The sequence below is a fragment of the Lagenorhynchus albirostris genome, chromosome 18 (genome assembly GCF_949774975.1).
Source record: "Lagenorhynchus albirostris chromosome 18, mLagAlb1.1, whole genome shotgun sequence".
Taxonomy (NCBI): Eukaryota; Metazoa; Chordata; class Mammalia; order Artiodactyla; family Delphinidae; genus Lagenorhynchus; species Lagenorhynchus albirostris.
This window is the reverse complement of record NC_083112.1, coordinates 39,827,241-39,846,647: the sequence shown is the minus strand read 5'-3', so window position 1 is coordinate 39,846,647 and position 19,407 is coordinate 39,827,241. Positions and strand designations below refer to the sequence as shown.

The window sequence follows — 19,407 nt, the reverse complement described above, 5'->3', positions numbered from 1 at the left end:
TGGTAGTGTCTTTAGGATTTTCTATGTATAGTATCATGTCATCTTCAAACAGTGACAGTTTAACTTCTTTTCCAATTTTGATTCCTTTTATTTCTTTTTCTTCTCTGATTGCTGTAGCTAGGACTTCCAAAGCTATGTTGAAAAAAAGTGGTGAGAGTGGACATCCTTGCCTTTTTCCTGGTCTTAGAGGAAATTCTTTCAGCTTTTCACCATTGAGTATGATGTTAGCTGTAGGTTTGTCATATATGACCTTTATTATGTTGAGATATGTTCCCCCATGCCCACTTTCTGGAGAGTTTTTATCATAAATGGGTGTTGAATTTTGTCAAAAGCATTTTCCTGCATCTGTAGAGATGATCACATGGGTTTTATTCTTCAATTTGTTGATGTGGTATATCACACTGTTTGATTTGTAGATATTGAAAAATCCTTGCATTCCTGGGATAAATCCCACTTGACCACGGTGTATGATCCTTTTAATGTATTGTTAGGTTCAGATTGCTAGTATTTTGTTGAGGATTTTGGCATCTATGTTCATCAGTGATATTGGCTTGTAATTTTCTTTTTTTGTGATATCTTTGTCAGGTTTTGGTATCAGGGTGCAGGTGGCCTCATAAAATAAGTAGTGGAGTTTTCCTTCTCTGCAAGTTTTTGAAACACTTTCAGAATGATAATGTCAACTCTTTTCTAAATGTTTTATAGAATTGGACTGTGAAACACTCTGGTCCTGGGCTTTTTATTTTTAGAGTTTTTTTTAATCACAATTTCAACTTCAGTACTTGTGATTGGTCTGTTCATCTTTTCCATTTCTTCCTGGTTCAGTCTTGGGAGATTGTACCTTTCTAAGAATTTCTCCCAGGTTGTCTGTTTTATTGGCATACAGTTGCTTGTAGTAGTCTCTTATGATCCTTTGTATTTCTCTGGTGTCCATTGTAACTTCTTTTTCATTTCTGATTTTATCAATTTTAGTCCTCTCCCTTTTTTTCTTGATAAGTCTGGCTAAAGGTTTATCAGTTTTAGTTTTCTTTTCAAAGAACCATTGATCTTTGCTACTGTTTGCTTCATCTCTATTTCATTTATTACTGCTCTGATATTTATGATTTCTTTCCTTCTACTAACTTTAGGTTTTGTTTGTTCTTCTGTCTGTAGTTGCTTTAGGTGTAAGTTAGGTTGTTTATTTGAGATTTTTCTTGTTTCTTGAGGTAAGATTGTATTGCTATAAACTCCCCTATTAGAACTGCTTTTGCTGCATCCCATAGGTTTTGGACTGTTGTGCTTTCATTTTCACTTGTCTCTAGGTATTTTTTGATTTCTGCTGATTTCTTCAGTGACCTCTTGGTTATTTAGTAGCGTATTGTATAGCCTCCGTGTGTTTCTGTTTTTTACATTTTTTTCCTGTAATTTATTTCTAATCTCATAGCATTGTGGTAGGAAAGGATGCTTGATATTATTTCAGTTTTATTAAATTTACCAAGGCTCACTTTGTGGCCCAGCATGTGTTCAATCCTGCAGAATGTTCCACGCACATGAGAAGAATGTATATTCTACTGCTTTTGGATGGAATGCTCTGTAAATATCAATTAAGTCTATCTGGTTTAAAGTGTCATTTAAGGCCTCTGTTTCCTTATTGATTTTTGTTCTGGATGATCTGTCCATTGATGAAAGTGTGGTGGTAAAGTCCCCCACTACTGTCAATTTCTCCATTTATAGCTATTAGCATTTGCCTTATATATTGAGGTGCCCCTATGTTGGGTGCATATATATTTACAAACATCTTCTTGGATTGATCCCTTGATCATTATGTAGTGTCCTACTTTGTGTTTTATAACAGTCTTTATTTTAAAGTCTATTTTGTCTGATATGAGTATTGCTACTCCAGCTTTCTTTTGATTTCCATTTGTGTGGAATAACTTTTTCCATCCCCTTACTTTCAGTCTGTATGTGTCCCTAGGTCTGAAGTGGTTTTCTTGTAGACAGCATATATACAGGCCTTGTCTTTTTGTCCATTCAGCCAGTCTATGTTTTGGTTGGAGCATTTAATGCATTTACATTTAAGGTAATTATTGATAGGTATGTTCTTATTTCCATTTTCTTAATTGTTTTTGGTTTGATTTTGTAGGTCTTTTTGCTTCCCTTCCTCATTTGTTCTCTTCTCTTATGGTTTGATCACCATCTTTAGTGTTGTGTTTCGGTTGTTTCTTTCTTTTTTGTGTGTGTTATCTATTGTAGTTTTTGGGTTTGCTGTTTCCATGAGGTTTTGACATATCAGTCTTCATATATTCAAGGTTGTTTTAAGTTGCTTTTCTCTTTCTCACCTAGAGAAGTTCCTTTAACATTTGTTCAAACCTGACTGGTGGTGTTGAATTCTCTTAGTTTTAGCTTGTCGAAAAAGCTTTTGATTTCTCTATCAAATCTGACTGAGATCCTAGCTGGTTAGAGTATTCTAGGTTGCAGTTTCTTCTGTTTCACCACTTTACCTATATTATGCCACTCCCTTCTAGCCTGCAGGGTTTCTACTGAAAAAATCAGCTAATGGCCTTATGGGAGTTCCTTTATATATTATTTGTTGGTTTTCCCTTGTTGCTTTTAATATTTTTTCTTTGTCTGTAGTTTTTGTCAGTTAGATTACTGCATTTCTCAGCATGTTTTTCTTTGGGTTTATCCTGCCTGAGACTCTCTGCACTTCCTGGATTGGAAGACTGTTTCCTTTACCATGTTAGAGAAATTTTCAGCTATTATCTCTTCAGATATTTTCTCGGGTCCTTTCTCTCCCTCTTCTCCTTCTGGGACTGTTATTATGTGAATGTTGATGCATTTAATATTGTCTGAGGGGTCACTTAGACTGTCTTCACTTCTTTTCTTGTTTTTTTTTCTTTATTCTGTTCTGTGGCAGAGATTTCTACCATTCTGTCTTCCAGCTCACTTATCTGTTTTTCTCTCTCACTTATTCTGCTATTAATTTATTCTAGTGTATTTCTCACTTTAGTTATTGTATTGTTCATCTCTGTTTGTTCTTTAGTTCTTCTAGGTCTTTTTTTATTTTTATTTATTTTTGCGGTATGCAGGGCTCTCACTGTTGTGGCCTCTCCCATTGCAGAGCACAGGCTCCAGATGCACAGGCTCAGTGACCATGGCTCACGGGCCTAGCCGCTCCACGGCATGTGGGATCTTCCTGGACTGGGGCACGAACCCATGTCCCCTGCATCGGCAGGCGGACTCTCAACCAATGTGCCAGCAGGGAAGCCCCTCTTCTAGGTCTTTGATAACTATTTCTTGCATCTTCTCAATGCTTGCCTCCATTCTTTTTCCAAGATCTTGGATCATCTTCGCTATCATTATTCTAAATTTTTTCCAGGAGCTTGGCTATTTCCATTTCACTTAGTTGTTCTTCTGCGGTTTCATTTTGTTCCTTCATCTGGGATATATCTCTCTGCTTTCTCATTTTGACTAACTTTCTGTATTTGCGGTTTGTATTTCACAGGTGCAGGATTGTAGTTCTTGCTTCTACTGCCTGCCCTCTGGTAGATGAGACTGTCTAAGAGGGTTGTGCAAGCCTCCTGATGGGAGGGGCTAGTTGCTGCCCAGTGGTGGGTGGGGCTGGTTCTTGTTCCTCTGGTAGGCAGTGCCATGCTCAGGGAGATTTTAAGCCACTAGTCTGCTGATGGGTGGGGCTTTGTTCCCACCCTGTTGGGTTTTTGGCCTGAGGTGACCCAGCACTAGAGCCTACATGCTGTTGGGTGGGGCTAATGGCAGCCTCTGGGAGGGCTCATGCCAGTGAGTACTTCCCAGAGCTGGTGCTGCCGTTGTCTTTTTCCCTGCAGTGAGCCACAGCCACCACCCCTACCTCTGCAGGAGACCCTCTAATACTACTAAGTAGGTCTGGCCCAGGCTGTTATGGAGTCACTGCTTTTCTCCCATGCATCCTGGTGCACATAAGATTTTGTATGTGCCCTCCAAGAATGGAGTTTCTGTTTCCCCCAGTCCTGTGGAAGTCCTGTGATCAAACCCCAATGGCTTTCAAAGATAGATTCTCTGGGGGCTCCTCTTCCATTGCCAGACCCCTGGCTAGGAAGCCTCACATGGGGCTCAGAACTTCCATCCTGTGGGATAACTTCTGTGGTACAACTCTTCTGCAATTGGTGGGTTGCCCACCTGGTGGGTATGGGATTTTATTTTATCACAATTGTGCCCCTCCTACCATCTTGTTGTGCCTTCTTCTTTGTCTTTGGATATAGGTTATCTTTTTTGATAGGTTCCAGCATTTTTTTGTTGATGCTTGTTCAGCAGTTAGCTGTGATTTTCATGTTTTTGTAAGAAGGGGGTGAGGTTATATCCTTCTACTCTATCATCTTGAGCTGTTCCTGTCATCTTAAATTTTCGTTAGCCTTTTCCAATAAACCTGTCAGTGAAATTATTTTGGAAACTTGAAGTCTTTTAGAGGCTTCTGCCTGCTAATTACAATAGAGATATCATTCTGTTTGAGTTGGGAAACTTGCTTTCAAGTGCACTTCTTAAATGGATGATCTTGTCAATTTGGAACATTCCCCATAATGGCTATTTTAATTTTAGTTTGTCTTAGTAAGATTTTGCCACTTTGGTATATATCTACAGAGACCACTGTTTTTAAACATAAAATAAGCAGGTGTGCCAAAAGGTGGCATGCTTAATTCTTTGACACTTGAGGATCCTATTTCTTTAGCTAAGCCTTGGATCTCTTCTAGTCAAATTAGTACCTAAGAGGAATATGTAAATGGGTTGGGGATTTTATGTTGTTTTGCAATGCACCTTGTTCCGTGGAAATTTTCTTGAAGTTGGTGTGTGACTTACTGTAGATCTAACTCATTCTATGATCAACTTATCCTAGCAAGGGAGTCTCAGAATTAGGTCATGAGCACTCTAACAGTTTTTAATTGCTCAATCCCATACCCATCAATTTTGCAGCTTTGGCTTCCAAGGTTCCCACTAGCAATAGATCTAGTACTCTTTTCACAAGGTTATATCTTTATAGTGACAGATGCCCTAAGGGCTAATAGTCCAACTTTTGTGTCTACTTAGATTTTGATGTGCCATTTGTTAAAACAGTCTGAATTTCTTGTCTTAATTTATTTCCCCAAGTCCCCCCTAGGTTTATGCTTTGGACTTACGTTGAAGCTTTGTGGCTGCCTCCTATTGCCAACTTACAGTATAACTACCCTGGAAACTCTCCAGGGTCTCAAAACATTTCTGGGAACTTTAACAAGCCCCAGAACATTTTCAGGTTTTTTATCTTTTTTGAAAAAAATTGTTTGGATTGGAGAGCTGCACACAAGGGAGAGAGCTCAAATGTCAATGAGTTACCCTAACATCTCTTGGTAATAGCAACCAGAAACAGTGAACTCAAAGTGCTCAGTGGTCCCCTTTCCTGTGAATTCATTGCCCTGCAGGCTGTTAGCAGTCAGCTTCATAATCCATTCCTTCTTACCAAAAACTATTAAAAATGATTGAGGAAGACAACTTAGGTGACACAAACAAACTTTATTTAGCACTTCATGAAGTGGACAGTCTCCATTTAAAGAACTGAAAAATGGGGGTGGATGGAAAAAAGCGTTCATAAGATAAAAAATAGGGCTTCCCTGGTGGCACAGTGGTTGAGAGTCTGCCTGCCAATGCAGGGGACACGGGTTCGTGCCCCGGTCTGGGAAGATCCCACATGCCATGGAGTGGCTGGGCCTGTGAGCCATGGCTGCTGAGCCTGCACATCCAGAGCCTGTGCTCCGCAACGGGAGAAGCCACAACAGTGAGAGGCCCGTGTACCACAAAAACAAACAAAAAAGATAAAAATAAAGAATAAAGAAGTATAAAGCACAGAGTTGGCTTGGCATTTTGGGATTGGCTGGCTGGATAAACTGTGTTTCTGATCAAGGACAGCAATTACAGATGCATGAAAGTTATCTAAGTGTGCTGACATGGCACCCCAGGCAGGAACAGCTCCATCTTGGGCCTAGAAATTTATTACAACACTTTTCCAATATAATTTTTCTTTGACAGCAGCAGCAGTAACTTCCTGACATCCTGAAGCACAGTTGCAGTGATCGCCTGTCTGAAATTTTACTCCTACATCCTATCAGATAATTTTGTAAATATCTAATTTCCTATGTTAAATCTATTCATTTTTGAAATAGCTAGAATACTGTATCCTGTTTGAAGCCAAATTGAAACAAGAACCAAAAGGAGTACAAGACCTTTCCGGATAGTACTATAAAACTTTATGGAAAGATTAAATAATAGTTGAACAAAAATAAATGCTCAGTATTATTATCAGTAATCAGTAAAATGCATAAAAACATCCACTCAATTTGTAAAGAGTAAAATTCTGAAAAGTAAAACATCTGGAAATCTACACTCTGTGTGAGAGTATAAACTGGTATTATTTTAGAAAATTTGTTACTATAACCTATTATGATTGCACATGCTCAGTTTTCTAATGCTTCATCTGCTGGACATTTATAATAGAGAAAAATTGTAGACATGCACCCAAAGAGACAAGTGATAAATATTCAAAGTGACTTTTCTGTAAGAGCCGAATATGGAAATAATATAAATTACCATCAGTAGTAGAGGGGGTAAATAGATTGTGAGAGTTTCATGTCATTTGTTCACAACTGGTGATTATGTGTTTTTTTTTTCCTATAACAACAATTGTTAGGTCAAAACTCAATTAAGTGGGCTGAAACAGTCAAAAAGGGGTTCCCGATTAAGTAAGATGAAATTTGTAATTTGAAGGATATGATGGGTGGGATTAGAGTAGACAGATAAAATAGGAGTAAGGAGGAGACATCCTTTCAAGGAAGTTAGAGCAGAATATTATTATTTTACAGCTATTGCATCAAGATGCTTATGAAACAATAACAATATGTTAAACTATGCATAGTTATATAATAAATATTATGAAACTTATGCACATATTTTATAGAAGTTGTTTATTTGTCTAACCTCCAGCAAAACAGATTATTATAAGAGTTTGAGGTCAGAGGCCAGCGTACGTATACCTTGTACTGTAAAAAACTGTGACTTATTCATGATTAACAAAGAAATATATGCTTAGTTTAAGCAAAAAGGAGGAAGTCTATATTTTCCAAAGAGGAGAAAACTTAGAATTTTTGAATAAAAATTTTGATTAATTGTATCCATACTAGGGAAAAGGTGTGGTGACTATCATGAGCACTACTGAACATAATAGAAAACTCTTGAATTGGTGAAGCACTGAGAGACTGAATGAGATATTTCCTACTTTCATTTTCACATGTCCCAATAAAAATCAGCATAACCAAAAATTTTAAAAATCAGTTGTGTTGAGGACATAGCAGATATTAAATTGATAAGAATAGATACTACACTTGATGTCACAGAAAAAGGCCAATATCACTGATGAACATAGATGCAAAAATCCTCAACAAAATACTAGCAAACAGAATCTAACAGCACATTAAAAGGATCATACAGTATGATCAAGTGAGGTTTATCCCAGGAAGGTAAGGATTCTTCAAAATACGCAAATCAATCAATGTGAGACACCATATTAACAAACAGGAGAATAAAAACCATATGATAATCTAAATAGATGCAAAAAAATCTTTTGAAAAAATTCAACATCCATTTATGATAAAAACTCTCCAGAAAGTAGGCATAGAGGGAACTTTCCTCAACATAATAAAGGCCAAGTATGACAAACTCACAGGCCACATCGTTCTCAGTGGTGAAAAACTGAAACCATTTCCTCTAAGATCAGGAAGAAGACAAAGTTGTCTGCTCTCACCATTATTATTCAACATAGTTTTGGAAGTTTTGGCCATGACAATCAAAGAAGAAAAAGAAATAAAAGGAATCCAAATTGGAAAAGAAGATGTAAAACTGTCACTGTTTGCAGATGACATGATACTATGCATAGAGAATCCTAAAGATGCTACCAGAAAACTACTAGAGCTAATCAATGAATTTGGTAAAGTAGCAGGATACAAAATTAATGCACAGAAATCTCTTGCATTCCTTTATACTAATGATGAAGAATCTGAGAGAAAAATTAAGGAAACACTGCAATTTACCATCACAACAAAAAGAATAAAATACCTAGGAATAAACCTACTTAAGTAGGTAAAAGACCTGTATGCAGAAAACTATAACACTGATGAAAGAAATTAAAGATGATACAAATAGATGGAGAGATATACCATGTTCTCGGATTAGAAGAATCAACATTGTGAAAATGACTATACTACCCAAAGCAATCTACAATTTCAGTGCAATCCTTATCAAACCACCAATGGCATTTCTAACAGAACTAGAATAAAAAATTTCACAATTTGTTTGGAAACCACAAAAGACTGCAATTAGACAAAGCAATCTTGAGAAAGAAAAACGGAGCTGGAGGAATCAGGCTCCCTGACTTCAGACTATAGTACAAATCTACAGTAATCAAGATAGCATGGTACTGGCACTAAAACAGAATTATAGATTAATGGAACAGGATAGAAAGCCCAGAGATAAACCCACACATACAGAGTCACCTTATCTTTGATAAAGGAAGCAAGAACATACACTGGAGAAAAGACAGCTCTTCAAGAAGTTGTGCTAGGAAACTGGACAGCTACATATAAAAGAATGAAATTAGAACACTTCCCAACACCATACACAAAAATAAACTCAAAATGGTTTAAAGACCTAAATGTAAGGTCAGACGCTATAAAACTCAGAGGAAAATATAGGCAGAACACTCTATGACATACATCACAGCAAGATCCTTTTTGACCCACCTCCTAGAGAAATGGAAATAAAAACAAACAAACAAAGAACAAATGGCACCTAATGAAATTTAAAAGCTTTTGCACAGCAAAGGAAACTATAAACAAGATGAAAAGACAACCCTCAGAATGGGAGAAAATATTTGCAAACTAAGAAATTTACAAAGGATTAATCTCCAAAATATACAAGCAGCTCATGCGTCTCAATAACAAAAGAATAATCTAATCCAAAAATGGGTAGAAGACCTAAATAGACATTTCCCCAAAGATATACAGATTTCCAACAAACACATGAAAGGATGTTCAACATCACTAATAATTAGAGAAATGCAAATCTATACCACAATGAGGTATCACCTCACAACAGTCAGAATGGCCATCATCAAAAAATCTACAAACGAGGGCTTCCCTGGTGGCGCAGTGGTTGAAAGTCCGCCTGCCGATGCAGGGGATGTGGGTTCATGCCCCTGTCTGGGAGGATCCCGCATGCCGCAGAGCGGCTGCGCCCGTGAGCCATGGCCACTGAGCCTGCGCGTCCGGTGCCTGTGCTCCGCAACAGGAGCGGCCACAGCAGTGGGAGGCCCACATACCACAAAAGCAAACAAAAAAAATCTACAAACAATAAATGCTGGAGACGGTGTGGAGAAAAAGGAACCCTCTTGCACTGTTGGTGGGCATGTAAATTGATACAGCCACTATGGAGAACAGTACGGATGTTCCTTAAAAAACTAAAAATAGAACCACCATAGGACCCAGCAATCCTACTACTGGGCATATACCCAGAGAAAACCGTAATTCAAAAAGAGACCAGTACCACAATGTTCATTGAAGCACTATTTACAATAGCCAGGTCATGGAAGCAACCTAAGTGCCCACTGACAGATGAATGGATAAGGAAGATGTGGCACATATATACAATTCAATATTACTCAGCTATAAAAAGAAATGAAATTGAGTTAATTGTATTTAGGTGGATGGACCTAGAGTCTGTCATACAGAGTGAAGTAAGTCACAAAGAGAAAAACAAATACTGTATGCTAACACATATATATGGAATCTGAAAAAAAAAAAAAAAAAGTTCTGATGAACCTAGCGCCAGGACAGGAATAAAGACACAGACATAGAGAATGGACTTGAGGACACAGGGCGGGGGAAGGGTAAGCTGGGACAAAGTGAGAGAGTAGCATTGACATATTTACACTACTAAATGTAAAATAAATAGCTAGTGGGAAGCAGCTGCATAGCACAGGGAGATCAACCCGTTGTTTTGTGACCACCAAAATGGGTGGGATAGAGATGGCTGGAGGAAGGCACAAGAGGGAGGAGGTAAGGAGATATATGTATACATATAGCTGATTCACTTTGTTATACAGCAGAAACTAACACAACATTGTAAAGCAATTATACTCCAATAAAGATGTAAAAAAAAAAAAATCAGTTGGGTAAAACCTGTCACTCTTCAGTATTCCAAAGCATAGTAACCTCAGTATTTTAGTCTCTTTCTCAGTCAAAGGGACATGGATAAAAATATTTGTATTGGGAAAGAGGAATGCAATTCAACAGAAAATTCCTGGTAAGAAAGGATGAGAGTTACCTCTCTTCCTTAAAATAGAAATTTTCTATTAAATTTACTTTCTTTACTTTTTATGTTAACATCTAAGGAATTATTTCACAATTTTTTCCTATCATACTAGGTATTTAAGGAATAATTTTTCTTCCTGTGAATGAAATGTTTAGTTTACCCATTTTCTGTCAATAAAACACTATTTCATCATTAGAAAGGGTGCAATAAACTTACAAAATAAAACAAGACACATATGACCAGTAGTCAATTGTAAGATTACAATTCTAAAAAAATATGGTCAAAAGTAGAAATTTTACCGTCTTTATCCTGATTTAACATATTCTCAAGTTTGTTTTGGACCTAAAATAAATAACTCAGTCTTCCCTACATAGGGGATTTATTTACACAATTGAAATGGCTGCTCTCTTTTCTTTTTTCTTTAAATGTGTTATTAAATGCAAATCTCCATAAGCAAACACCAAGCAAACCTTTATTCAATAAGCAGGTGTTTATTAATGCCCGCATGTGCATGCCATCTTACTAATTATTTTGCAAGATGCATGAAGATGTAAAACTAAATAGGAATACTGGTTATATGTCCATTTACTTTTGAGCCCAGCCATGTAGAAATCAATTAAGGATATTTAAAAGGGGATTATATGGGATAAACAGAAGCCGAAAAAAGGTAAAGAAGAAATTTTAAGAAGAATAATCAGTTTTATTTTAGCACAACATATTGATATTTAAAATAGTGAGGGAGAGGGGGATGAGGTCAGGTTGCATTGGGAGTTTGGGACTAGCAGATGCAAACTATTATATATAGAATGGATAGACAACAAGATCCTATCATATAGCACAAGGAACTCTATTTAATATCCTGTAATAAACCATAACGAAAAAAATTGATATATAGATATAACTGAATTGCTTTGCTGTACAAAAGAAACTAACACAACATTGTAAATCAACTATACTTCAATAAAAAAACAAACAAAGAAATAGTGAGGGATATGTTAAAAAATGAGTTTTATGTTGATAAAGAGCCTGAATGAAAACTTGTTGACAATTAAAATCAAAGCAATTAATGAGTATGTATTATGTGTCAAACACACTGCCAGATACTTTTGATTAGAGAAGGGGAAAAAATGTCTCATCTCACAGAACTGCATTCTAATGAAAGAGAGACTATCATAAAAACTATAATACAACTATAGTTTATTATAAAACTATAAAAATTAAAAAAAAACTATAATAAAGTGGTATCCATCATAACAGAATATTTATAATTAAGAATACAATTCAACCTTGGTTTCAAAAATGGCATAAGAAGGTACCATTTAAACTGAGATTTAGGTATAAACAGAAGAATAAAAGGAAGTTAAAATATGATGTAAAGCTGGGGAAATGGAAGGTGGTGACTTTTTTTTAATATGTAGTAAAGAAAATTGAAAAATATTTAATACATCTGCAGCAGCGGTAATTGAGACAGATGCAATATAATATACATGATTATCCTATATATATTAGTTTAGCTGTGTGATTTAATTCTAAAACTCTTGTCACCCTTGGTGTATTTAGAGGTAATATTTTTTTAATCTTTATATTATTTTTGTAATCAAGTTATATTAATTCCTTCCCTATGCTTTACCAAGAACCAAACATATACAGAATCCACTGGCTTCCTAGTCAATACTTTGTGCATCAATTCTTGTGTAAAAACTATAACTATCCTGGTTTGAGGGAAAGGATAAAATTTTCAGCAGAATTTCAAATAAGGAAAGATATTTAGCTTGGTTGATAGGTAAACAAGATCTTTTTCATTTAGCAGGAAAAATTTTGCAGTTTAAGACAAAATAAATGGTGAGAGGCAAAGGGCAGACATGGGATGTTTTATGCAGACACAATCCAACTAATCACAGAAATAGAAAAAGAAAAAATGTAAGGACTAGTTGAGAAATGTACATCCTCATAGCAATAAAGACATGTACATACACATGACCTCTATTTTCACAGCCAATCCTCAGTGAAATTACAAAACAAATTTACCTTTGGAATTTTTATGTTTCGTTTCTCCTATTTCTTAAGATAGAAAATTTTCCATTTCCAAATATTTCCCATTCCCATTATGATTCTTCCATTGAATATCTTTTATATTATTCTTCATTCTCCAGATTTGTCTCTCTTTTACATATTCCTCAGATCATTAAGTAAACAGCTACCCTTTCAATTAGAGTTAAGTCTGGATCTGCTTGTCTCCTTAGACTATATTGAAGTCTTCAATCTGTCATACAATTGGCTAGAATATTTTTGGTTTTAATGGAAAAAATCTTTGAAGTGAGGCACGATAAATATTTTTGACACCCACGTGGGAAAATGAGCTGGTTTTCTGTATCAGTAACTTTCATTAAATTGAATTGGCACTGTATTGCATTAGTTCTCTTTCCCACTGTTATAACATGAGAGTTTTTAATAAGATCATTTTGTACAGTATTAGACAAATTTAATATTCATGCATTATGAAGAAACATTGCTAATATGATAGAAAACTGCTAGGAGGAGCAAATGATTTCATTAAAACTTAAATAAAGCTCACTTTGCATTTTTCCCCTCCTTGAATACCTGTCTGTACTAATCAGATAGTAGAAAAGGCAGATTGGGCCCTAGAGACTAGGCAATACCTAATCCATACTCTCTCATCACAGTCTGATGTCACCTTTCAGGCTCAAAATATTTCTACTAGATTGTAGTTGGAAGTTTTTAGTGCAGAAATATTTAGAGTGTTTTAATTTAAAATGATCATGACTTGTTCTACTTTATCCTGGCCTTGCTAATTTGAGTCTATTATAGCTGCAGAAAGAAGATATTCATGAGCTGTACAATAACTAGCTGCATCTTCATGGGCTCTGAGTCAATAAAATGATGACACAAATTTCACATTCTCTTAATGCAACATCTGCTTCATCACTTGAAAGAATTACAACTCTTTCTTTGAAGGAGTCTTAATGACACAGATCAAATCTTAATAGATAAGTAACTAAGATGAACACACTCTTCCCTTCCATGCATAAAAAGAACACTATTTTAATTGGAACTGAATTAGAGTGTATGGTGGATTTTGTGTATACTCAAATATTTAATTTGGGTTTAATAAGATCACTCATAATTCTGAAAATGAAAAAAATAATTAGGGCAAATTATTGGAAAACCAAAATGTAAGTACATGAATTTGTTCCAGAGTTTACTGTGGAATATTGAAGATTAAATTATCTTTCTATCCTTATTTTGAAGGTTATTTAACTGTGTGATTCACCTACTGAACAGTCAAAATACAGGAAAATATATCATAAATAAGTTCTAGTTTCTACTTACCACACAGACAGATATTAAGACAAAAGAACAGTTGAGAATACACCCAAAGAGCAATTGGTCATTTGTCTTTTGGAGTATATAAATCGTTTGGTAGAGAATAAATTAGGAAGTAGTAGAGGTGTGCCAATTCTGGGAACAGTTCTTAGTAGATAGACTTTGTGGAAAATTGCTTTTTAATCTGTGTGTATTTTATAAATCATCCAAGCATAGTGTTTTACCAAAAGTTAGAGCTATTCAAATTTATCTCTCAATTACAATTCTGTATAAACATATATCCACACTGCTGAAGTTACCAATCAGTAGAGAATAGAGGAAAAGCTAAGCTAACTATGTTACATTCACAATAGTCCTTACCATTATTAGGTCCTTGGGAACACATTCAAGATGGGCCTTACATCTGTTAAGATTCAGGCTTTCAAAATCTTTTACCTAAAGAAAAAATAAGGAAAGCACATTATTAGCACAACTTAAAGCTCAGAAGTACCAATGCAAAAGAAAGGCATTGCCTATTAAATATTGGTGCCAAATCTTCACCAATTACATGTGTAAAGCATACTCACACTTGTTTGTATGTTGATGGCCAAACACTCAAATGAAAAAATAAGTTTACTACTATTGAACATTAAAAACAGGACCTACAGACACTTTTATTACCATCCTATTGCTACTTGGACTTTTCTTCAATGTATGGTATTTAAGCTATTCATGCATTCTAGCCAAGGGTAAAGTTAATCTTGTTATAATGAGAAACAGAATATTACTACATAATTACATTTTTAAAAAGCTCTCATATAATATTTGAACTTTTTAGATTTCACAAGTTATTGTTTCAAAAGATTCTCTTGGATTTAAACCAATCAGATATTATCTACACCCTAAATATTCTCTCACACTGTATTTTTCTCACACACATTGAATTAACTCATTGTTGATTCATGATATCCAAACTGCTTATTGTCTTACTCTCCATGCCCTTATGCTTCAAAAGAAACCGACATGGTTATATAAGTCAAAGAATGCACAGAAACACAAATTTTAAGCTCTAGAAGAATTTACCAAACAAATTATAGAATTTAGTTTATTTATCCAATGCAATGTACAGCTCAAGAAAATAAAATCTGATTAAAATTTAGGAGCATATCAATACAAAAAAGAAATGTTGTAGAAGATGATACCACAAGAGGAATATGTCTAACATCTATTCAAAATAGAAACGTCACAAACAATTAAATTATCATGAAGTCACATTATAAATTAGTCAGCTGACAATAATATAAAAACGATTGCTACCTCCAGATGTTTTATAATATCATTTTTGGCATAAATTTTGAAGTAAGTTTGGAAAAATAATGAGGTCAGGAGTAGAATTCACTTTATCTCCCTATTTCTTAAAGAATAAATGTGATAGGCATCATCTTATTGATTTAGGTAATAATCTTGTAATTCCTTTTCAATCCAACCTAGTTTATGCATATATTGTTATTTTGATTATTTATTTATGGTAAGCTGCTCCAATTATAGCAAACTGTAGCATCTGTGGTCTCGTTTATGGTGTGGAAGGAAAGTGATTACTGTATTATGAGGCAGCCAGACTCTAGAGTATAACAAAACATGAAATACAGCTAGGTTGAGCAAGTTCTTATTTTCCAGAAATGTGGTTTTCTCTGAGGAGTCACATCTTGTAGTTACCAGATGTTCCACAATAACTGTAACTTTGGAGTTGCTTAGTTGTTATAACAAGATGATTTTACTACATAGGAAAAGATTGGCATTTTCTCTGCTGGAAGCAAATGAAATTAGCAATTTGAAAGACAGTTTTAACTGAGCTATGTGGTTTACATTGATTAATCTATCTCATTAGAATATTAGCCAACCAATCAGAATCTCTTCCTATCTATTTTCTAACCTCTGCCATATGTCTAGGTCATAAAAATGCATTTTCTTTAATTCTGGCTACTATGGAATCTGCATTAGAAAACAAGATGACCTTTTCTCTTAGCCACCAAAAGTTTGGAAGATGAATTTTATTATTTTAAGAAATGTTTTTGTTCTGATTTGAAGTACTTAAGAAGACAAGAATAAAGAAAATTTTGGAAAGTCATTTGATTTTTCCATCTTTCTTCCACTATCACCTTTTCTTATTCCTTGGTGGCAGTTTCAAATGACATAAATTGTTCTTCAATATCTATGGTCTGTCTTACATATACTCATCATAGAAATTTGAATGCATGTCACATCCAAAACTATAGATAAAGGAAACTCCAAATAAATTTATCTAGAGAAAAAATATATTATGGGGTTTATATAGTGGGCAAATATCATAGACATAAAAAGAAAGAGTTCCCATATTTCATTCCTGTAAATACAGTTTCTTTTAATGACATTGTAGTAGTACAACACTAGATGTCTTATTATCTTGGGACAAAATAGACTAGAAAAGGCCAGGAAAGAGTTTTCTTAAATATGTTCAGAGAAGGTTCTTCTACTAGTAGATTTCTGTCAAGCTCCAGCTATTTTATAAAGGACACAGGTAATATCTGTTTAAACCACAAATATATGTATAGGTTGATCCATCAAAAACCTCTGTGTATAAATCTCATAAAAATAAATAAAAGTATAAATACCTGCAGCTCATTAAAAATATGTTTGATACACCATTTTTTCTTATTCATAAAAATAGAAAGTAAGTGCCTGCCAGTAGGAAAATGAATGACATTTTTACATCCCATAGAATATTATACATTCATTAAAATGAATAGGTTAGAATTATGACATTTAGGCTAGAGAAATTTTTCCAAGGTATTTTAAAACAAGAGTCTGATAATTGAAAAAAATATCATAATCCTTTTTAAAAGCTATGACATATGTATATGTGTGTGTGTATGTCTACTTTTGGATATTGTATAAGCACAGAGAAAAATATGAAAAGTTCTACTAGGTCATGAATGATGTGTGGATGATGACCAAAGTGAAGTCAAGTATTGGAGGGAAGCAGGAAGAAACAAACAAAAACTAAAAACAATGTTGAAAGACTACTTAAATGTTAAAAAAAAAAAACACTTGATATGATCATCTGAATGCATTTGGTACAGCATAACAATAAATGTCAGGCATATGTATATAGGAATAAATGAATGAGGTGAAACATTGCATTAAATAATAATTTTTAAATTGAGTCCTTCATTTATCATTCTATTTAAAATTGTCTTTTCCATTAGTGTCTTTCCCAGAATCTGGATCTTTTCCTTTATAGCAGTATTCACAATTTTTATTTATAAGCTTTATTTTTATCTGCCCTTCTCCCTCACTACACTCTGAGATCAAAAAGGCCAGTGACAATTTTGTTTAGTTCAGCGTCTGGTGCAGTTATAAATACTTCTTTCATGAATACTGTATGAATGAATGAAGGGAAATGTAGACATTATATGTTATGAATGGCAGATAAATAGTTAATAATATTAATGTATGTCATGAGGAAACTCAAAAATTGGAGCCCAAGGAAAAGACAAGGTACTGACAGGCCTTAGGAGGAAACCCAGAAAAGTGTGCTGTAATAAAAGCTTAGAAGGCAGACAGCCTCAAGGCAGAGTGGTTAGCCACTTGAAACAAACATTAATGAAAGGATAAGCTAGAGGGGGAAAGAAAATGCCCCATAAATTTGGCATCATGGACACAGCTGGTGACATAGATTTAAGCCAGAATAATATTCCATAAAATAAATGACCAGATTAGCAATATTTAGCAATCAATCAGAATAGACAGTGTTGTAGTCCCAGAACAGGGTCATGGAGACCCTCGATTATGTCAAGCATTAACCCTTTAAGTGCTAGACTTAGAAGAAGCTTGGGATGTTGAGAGAGGGTCTGGGACAACCCACACAGTGGGAAGGGACTCAGGAGCTCATGGCAGCAAATATTTCCCGGTATAACAGTCTTTTAATACGTTAGCAAACTGTAGGTACATAGTTGTGCACAGCTGCTGAATAACAGTCTGAAATTAAGCAACATAGCAGAATGAAGGAGACAGAAGCCAGTCTGAAGTCAGTTATAAACATGGAATTTCCTTTTCTGACAATACAGCAGATTAATGGCATAAAGAGTTAATATGAAAATGAACAGCATGGAAACATCTCCCTGATTAAGAAATAAAACCTTGCTGATAGTTTTGAAACTATCTGCTTGGCCACAAACACCTCATATTCCTTTCTCTTTCCACTGCTCTTTCTTGATTTTTGTGTTTCTTTGTCCTTTTTGTTTTTTTAAAGATCTGCTTAAGTTGTAGGTATCATTAAATAATAGTTTGTCTGGGGGTGGAAGGAGTAGGGGTTTAAAAATTTAATACAAACAGAATCATAATACATAATTATTTTTAAATGTATTATTCAAAATAAATATCAACTCTATTACAGTGCAATAAATCTCTTCAAAGAAAAAGACAAAGAAAATAAGGAAGATCAGGGAATAACAGCCTTGCAGCAGACCTTCAGGCCAGCTAGTTCAGACTAGAGTAAGGCGAGCCTCAGGATACCCACTGCCAAGATAAATACCACCCATTGCCAAGAAAATAAAAGCAAATGACTATTTGATGACAGAACATACTGAGAGAAAAGAGTTAGGAAAAAGAAACGTATACAGAAAAATATACACATTAAAATATGATGCCAAATGAAGACAAATTGAAGCAGTTAAAATTGAGGAATTATAGCATCAAGGAAACTTTCTTGGAAGAAAACAAAATAAAGCACAACACAGCTCAATGACATTGTCCAGACAAGAAGGTAATAATCAAAATGAAGACTTGTATAATATATCTGCACTGTCAAAAGGATCTTTGCATTTATTTAAATATACAACTGAATTATAGACAAAAAAACAGAATGTGTATGTTATAAAGCTCAAAAAGATACACAAAGTCATTCTTAACACAAACACAATGTTGGTAGAAATTAACACAACATTATAAATCAACTATACTTCAATAAAATTTTATTTTTAATTTTTAAAAAATCCAGTGTTGGAAAAACTATATGTCAAGAAGTGTATCCTTACTTATTTCCTAAATTGCCAATCAAGAAGACAATTGATATAATTTTTAGAAATTACATATTTAGAGTAAAAAAGTAAAATCTTTCTTTATCTCTCCACCTCTCTAACTACCCATATTGCAAGTTGTAGTAGAAGGTCTGCGCCTCAATATGTCAAATCTGGAGGGTGTCAGGTGGCCTAAATGCAAGCTCCCTTTCCCACTGAACCTCATAGATAAAGACCCCCTCCCCAAATAACCCTCCTTATAGTAGGGAGCAGCATGGTGCCTGTTTATTGCTGAACAGCAGGCTTCATTTCCCTACCAGCCTGCTGAATTATTCAAAGAAGTCAGCCACATCTTCCCACTGGAACCAGGAGTCATCCTACTTCTTGTTATTATAGGGCATGTTTCCACAGCTCCCGCTTGTTCAGTCTGCTCCAGAATGCAACTCCCATGTGGCCCTGCATGTTATATGGTGTCCTCCACCCAGGGCTGTGAGTACATGTGACTATGACCAGCTGTCCATCTCATCTGGCTGGTGCTGGGTGTCATATGTTTGGTCATCCCCTAACCCTAGGGCAGAAATCCCTCCTTCATCAACAGGGTGAAGAGGAGGTTATCAAGATATGACCAGCCAAAATATCATGTTCAGTCTATGCACTTGAGAGAAAT

The 19,407-nt window shown here is 35.1% G+C and overlaps 1 long non-coding RNA gene across 1 annotated transcript in view; it reads right to left on the bottom strand.

Annotated features, from left to right (window-relative positions):
• LOC132508950 (uncharacterized) overlaps positions 1-19,168 on the bottom strand; it is a 41,418-nt gene extending 22,250 nt beyond the window's left edge. Inside the window, exons 1-2 of the long non-coding RNA XR_009536845.1 lie at positions 19,058-19,168; positions 14,065-14,139 (exon numbers count right to left, since the gene is read on the bottom strand). This is a non-coding gene — a long non-coding RNA (uncharacterized LOC132508950). The remainder of the gene's footprint in view (positions 1-14,064; positions 14,140-19,057) is intronic.
• Between the last annotated feature and the right edge of the window lie 239 nt (positions 19,169-19,407).